Genomic DNA, 5,731 nt, shown 5'->3' on the forward strand with positions numbered 1-5,731 from the left:
GTACGAACAAAACTAGATTTATGTTCCTGTCAGCTGAGATGTTATAATTTTTAATGCTTGTTCTATCTCATCCCACTTTCAAAATAAACTAGCATTGAATTAGATGAACAAATGCACTGATAGCTAGCACACAGGCATGAGCACCTTCTGAAGTACTTCACCGCTGCCTTCATGGCAGAATAACATCCAACCTCTCTTGGGTTCAAGGAAAGCTTGCACCAAATAACTTCTTTTATTTGCACAGACCTTTGCTACAAGAACAGTATGTGACAGACTTAATAAAAGCATCTCCTTATTATATAGCCATCATTAACATTCAATCTTGGTCTTACTGCAGCACGGTCGAGCTCTTTGAATAAGCCCAAGAGCAATGAAGTGCCATGCCCATTTGTTGTGGACTGATTTGTCTGTCATCTGAGCGGTTATCAATTAGCTGAGAGGTAAAATATTGCCTTTCCACTGCAACTGGAAGTAATGTACTAGTAATTCATTTTGTTTTACAGACTGCAACAGTTCCACATGCTTGCTGGTCCCGACAACAGTGAATTCTGGAACCCCTAAAGATTTATGAATTGAATTTACTGCTCACAGTACTCTGTACTTCTGAACCAGTTTGAACAGGAAGAGGTTAGGTCAAGTAGAGAAAAGTCAACATTTCTTGATCTATCTGATAGAAACTACATCAATCGTATCCTCAGTTCTCACCTTCGCCTGCAGGAATGTTGTTACCTCAGCAGAACTGTATTCTGTTCTTCCCACCCACTCATTTTGACATAGGAAATCTTCATTTCCCATGTGCACATATGCAGACGAGGTAATTTCTGTTGGCCTACATTTCCCATCTGGTTGAAATACATTAATTTTCCCTGAGAAGGACATCTCCACCTTAGAGAACATGAGGCCAGAACAAGAGTTGTCTCTAAGACTAATAGCCAGTATTTACTTACAGGCAGATGAATTCCAGTCTCACACTTCTGAACACAAGAAAGGTGAGGATGATAGTCGTGTCACAGGGGACCACACATTCTCTGTAAAGACAAATAAATACAGCATTTTGTTCCCATAGCCCTATTTCTCAAGTACTTCTGCTTCTAGTTCAATAGTGAAGTTTGTTCCTATGCTTAATTTACCTTTCTTTGAAAACAAAAAAATAGAAAAAAAATCATAGGAGAGGAAGGAGAGCTATACTATCCTGGCAGGAAGGCAGAAGGACCAAGGAGAATCTTCATCCTTTAGTGGCTGTGGCAAGAAACATTACCAGTAAGTATGAGGAAAAGACTGAAGTACTCAATGCCTATTTTGCTTATGTCTTTAATAGTAAAAAATAAAAATAGTTATTTTAAGGGTACTCAGTCCCCTGACATGGAAGACAGGGATAGGGAACAAAATAAACCCCCCATAATTCAGGAGGAAACATTTAGTGACCTTCTACTCCACCAAGACTAATGCAAGTCTATGGGGCTGGATGAGATCCACCCAAGAACACTGATGGAGCTGGCAGAAGTGCTTTCCAAGCCACTTTCCAACACTGATCTTGGTCCACTGGGAGATCCCACATGACTGGAGACTCACCAGTGTGATGCCCACCTACAAGAAGAGTAGGAAGGAGAATGCATGGAACCACAGGCCTGTCAGTCTGACCGTGGTAGCAGGTCATGCAGCAGACCTGCTTGAGAATGGTCACAGAGTATTTTCAGGAAAACCAGAAGATCAGGCCTAATCATTATGGATTCATGAAAGGCCGGTCCTGCTTGACACTTCTTTGGCACTGCCTGGTAGATGAGGGAAAGGCTGTGGATGTAATTTACCTAGACTTTAGGAAAGCCTTTGATGCTGTCTTCCATAGCATTCTCCCAGAGAACCTGACAGCTCATGGCTTAGAGAGGTGTACTCTGCTGAGTAAAAACTGGCTGGACAGCCAGGCCCAGAAAGTGGTGGTAAATGGAGTTAAATCCAGATGGTGACTGGTTGCTAAAGACGTTCCTCAGGGGTCAGTATTAAGGCCAGTCCTGTTTAATATCTGTATTGATGATCTGGACAAGGGGATGGAGTGAACCTTCAGTATTTTTGCATATCACTAAATTGGGATAGAGTACTGATCTGCCTAGTGGTAAGAAAGCTCTACAAAGGGATCTGGGTAGGCAGGACTGATGGGCTGAAGCCAGTTGTAAGAGGTTCAATAACAAGAAATGCCAGGTCCTGCACTTGATCACAACAACTCCATGAAGAAAGAACCAGCATTAAAAGTAGTAGAGAAACCAAAAACACAAGTCTGTTTGAAAACATGAAGGATGAAACACTTTTTCATAGTAAGCTGTGTTTTCTTTCATTTTATCAGAACCAATTAAATAAAACCCTTACATTTCTCACATTTTTGTTCAAATTTGAATTATTTTGATTTGAAGGGCAAAATTCACTGAAGTATAAATATCCTATATGCTCACACTCTAGAGGAAAGCAAACAACTCCTGTATTCTGACAGGCTCCAAGACTAGAAGGCAATTACATTTTGTACACTGTTATTACCATTTCTACAAAAGTTGTCACACTAATAAAGATTTTGCAAGATGAAAGTAATATTCCACAATAAAAATATTTCTTCAATAAGACTTAGCAATATGGAAGAACTATTTTTTTCACCACTTTCAACATGACTATCCAGATCATTTAATGAAATCTAGATTATAAACATTTTTAGAGGGTTTCAGAGCTTCCTTATGAAATATCTTCTATACCATGAAGGCAGCAAGATCACTGCTTTTTCATTTTCAGAATAAAATTCTACACTAGAATGATTCAGAGGAAGACCTCTGCACTATTAATCTTTTAGTATTATATAGCCCTGTATGTAGACAGGACTCCTCAGTAGACACATTTTTTCCTATCTCATCCTTCTTCAAAATATCTAAAATAACATCTCATGCTTTTGAAGTTTCTCTCTAATGTGATATTACTCAAGTGCAGAAGAATTTTGCATTCTTACAGCTTAATTGAGTTGCAATGACAGAGATCTTTATGTACAAGAAACTTCAATTCCTACCTCATAGCATACCATATAAATACCCAATATTCTAATTTTACCTAATGCTTACTGCTTGCCTCTTTATATTCAACAATTACCATGGCTTGAGTGTTTACTTAAAAGCTGTGTGTTATTACTGCTCAGCATATTGCTGTAATTGCAAAAGTAATAGATATTACTTGGAAAAAATATTTTGCTGTAATATCAAAAGAAATAATTTGTTATTCTTTAACTCTAACACATACATCTCTTTTTTTTTTTTTTCTATTTATCTTCGAAGAAACACCATTTCATCTCACAGAAAAGGAATAACTATTGGATCTCTACCGTAAAAATCTACGTCCAGCAAATTTTATGTGGCCCAAGGGTTGCTTCACATCATAATATAATTTGTGACAAATTTCTTAAGAACGTTTTAGCTTCATTGGTATACATATATGAGGCTTTTAAGATGCACTGTACTTCATCCCATGCTTCTGTGAAAATATAGTTCTGTAACAAAAAAAAAAAAGAAGCAAATACTATTCTTTAAGTAAATCATACCTTCAAGTATGCTTTCCTCTTTTCCATCCTCATCCTTCACTCTTGTGGAATAACAGAAAAATAATTTTGAGTAATTGATAATTGATAAAAATAATTGATAAAAAATAATTGAATTTCTTAAACAGGAAATCTTTATGGAACTTTCCTCTAGTAACATGCAAATATAGTAGTGTATTTCTTAATATATAACCTGCCTGTGCATCAATCTTGGCTTTAATTTAGTTCCCAGTCTCATTGAAACTTGTTACAGGAAATGATATCATAAAGCAGATAAGTGATGCCTCAGATTTTGCCCTTGCCTGAGGATTCACGACCTTTTCAGAATTAGTGATAATTACAGTGTATTTTTTCTTGCAGAGACAGACACAAATTTCAATTAAATATAGTATACACTGATTATGCATTCACCAGCAAAACAAGTCCTAACAGTGTTTCCTGCCACACTTGAAATATCTGTAGACATCACCAGCATGTTCTATATTATCTCTCAAATTCCATTTTTTTAGCTGGCTTTTTGAAAATTCCTACTTTTAGTAACAGCAGTTTTGCTTTCTCAGCCACATGCAAGTGTCCAGTGCCCTGACCCTCCGGCAAGAGAAAGTATCTGAATGCAACATTACTTGGAAGTGGGCTTATTAGCTTTTTTTTTCCTTCCTTTGTGCCATTCATTTTTTTCCAAATCCAAAATATTATTGTCACACCTCAAGTTAGGAGTCAGTAATTTAGAATCACTTAGCTGCTTCTCATGCATCTTTCCCTCCTGACTCTTCACCATATTCATAGCCTTCCTTTAAATGTTTTCCAATAGCTTTATGTCTTTTTTATATTGTGGCTCCCAAACTGTTTGCAGTGCTTGATGTGAAAATGCACAGTGCAAAGCAGAGTGGACAATTCCTTCTGTCACTCAGCTGGCAGTACTGGTCTTGGCGCACCCCAGGACATGGTGGACCGTTTTGGTTTTCAGGGCACTCCATGGACTCAGCTTCAACTTGCCCCCAAACAGAACCCCCAGACCTCTTTTCATGCAGCTGCTCCCAGCCTCTTGTCCCTCACTCTGTACTTATATTCAGGGTTCTCTGTCCTAAGTACAGAATCTATTGCTGTGATTAAATTTCTTGCGGTTGGTGACTTCCCAGCCCTCCAATTTGTCAAGATCTCTCTGCAAGGCCTCTCTGCCTTCAAGGGAGTCAACAACTTCTCCAATTTAGTGTCATCACAAACTTACTAAGTATACCTTCAAGTCCTTTATGCAAGTCATTTATGAAAAATTTAGAGAGGACTTACTTATGTTTCCATGACGTCATTTTCCTGCGAGCAGCTAAGCAGATTTGTATTGATGTGATGTTTTTCAGCACCCTAGCGAGTCAACCAGTAGAGCTAAATGCCACTTTAATCATTCCCAGCAGAGAAGTCCAAGTCAATGACCTGTGTCATTGAGCTGCATTGCTTTTAGATGCCATTATTTATTCTTTAATAAGCAGTCCACTGGAACTATCCTCTACAGCATCTGCTTATTCACACACTATTCTGTGGCATGTAATTTATATTAATTTGGAGCTTTCTGATGGTTTGAATATTTTTTAGCCTTTTCAGATTTACTTTTGGCACTAGGAAATTTAAAATCCACAGTTTGCCCACCAAATTATAGAATATATAAAACCATGTGGTCAGCTGGCGGTCTTTATAAAACTATATTATAAACTTTTCTGTCAAATGAAGAATTGGAAGTTCAAATTACTAAATGCAAAGTTCACCAAGGTGAATAAGAATCTGCCCAGAGATTTCAGGAGATTTCTAAAGAATGTTGCAAGTCTACTTAAAGAACTAAGAGATGCATCTATCAGAGATTGGAAATCAGCAGGAGAAAGTTTAGGGGTAGTGGATGCCCCTTCCCATGTAAGATTCAAGGTCAGGCTGCATGGGGCTCTGAGCAAACTGATCTAGCTGTAGGTGTCCCTCCTTGTCCATTGCAAGGGAGTTGGACCAGACAGCTTTTTAAGGGTCCCTTTCAATTTAGAAGATCTATGATTCTGATTCCCTTAAACTCAGAAATACTTTAATATGCAGATGAGTTGCTTGGGAGATCTTCTCTTGTAACGTCTGTTAAACATATGATAATCTATTCATTATTTCTGCTTCTGACAACAGTATTACTGAATATAAGTA

General features: G+C 37.8%; 1 long non-coding RNA gene across 1 annotated transcript; it reads right to left on the reverse strand.

The window, feature by feature from the left end:
• Positions 1 to 908: 908 nt before the first annotated feature.
• LOC149919514 (uncharacterized) lies at positions 909 to 5,141 on the reverse strand. Its single transcript, XR_016463623.1, has 3 exons — positions 4,850 to 5,141; positions 3,566 to 3,606; positions 909 to 1,028 (listed from the first exon to the last, which is right to left on the reverse strand). It is a non-coding gene; the product is annotated as an uncharacterized LOC149919514 (long non-coding RNA).
• Between the last annotated feature and the right edge of the window lie 590 nt (positions 5,142 to 5,731).

Source organism: Phasianus colchicus, chromosome 1 (assembly GCF_987193195.1).
Source record: "Phasianus colchicus chromosome 1, bPhaCol1.hap1.1, whole genome shotgun sequence".
NCBI lineage: Eukaryota > Metazoa > Chordata > Aves > Galliformes > Phasianidae > Phasianus > Phasianus colchicus.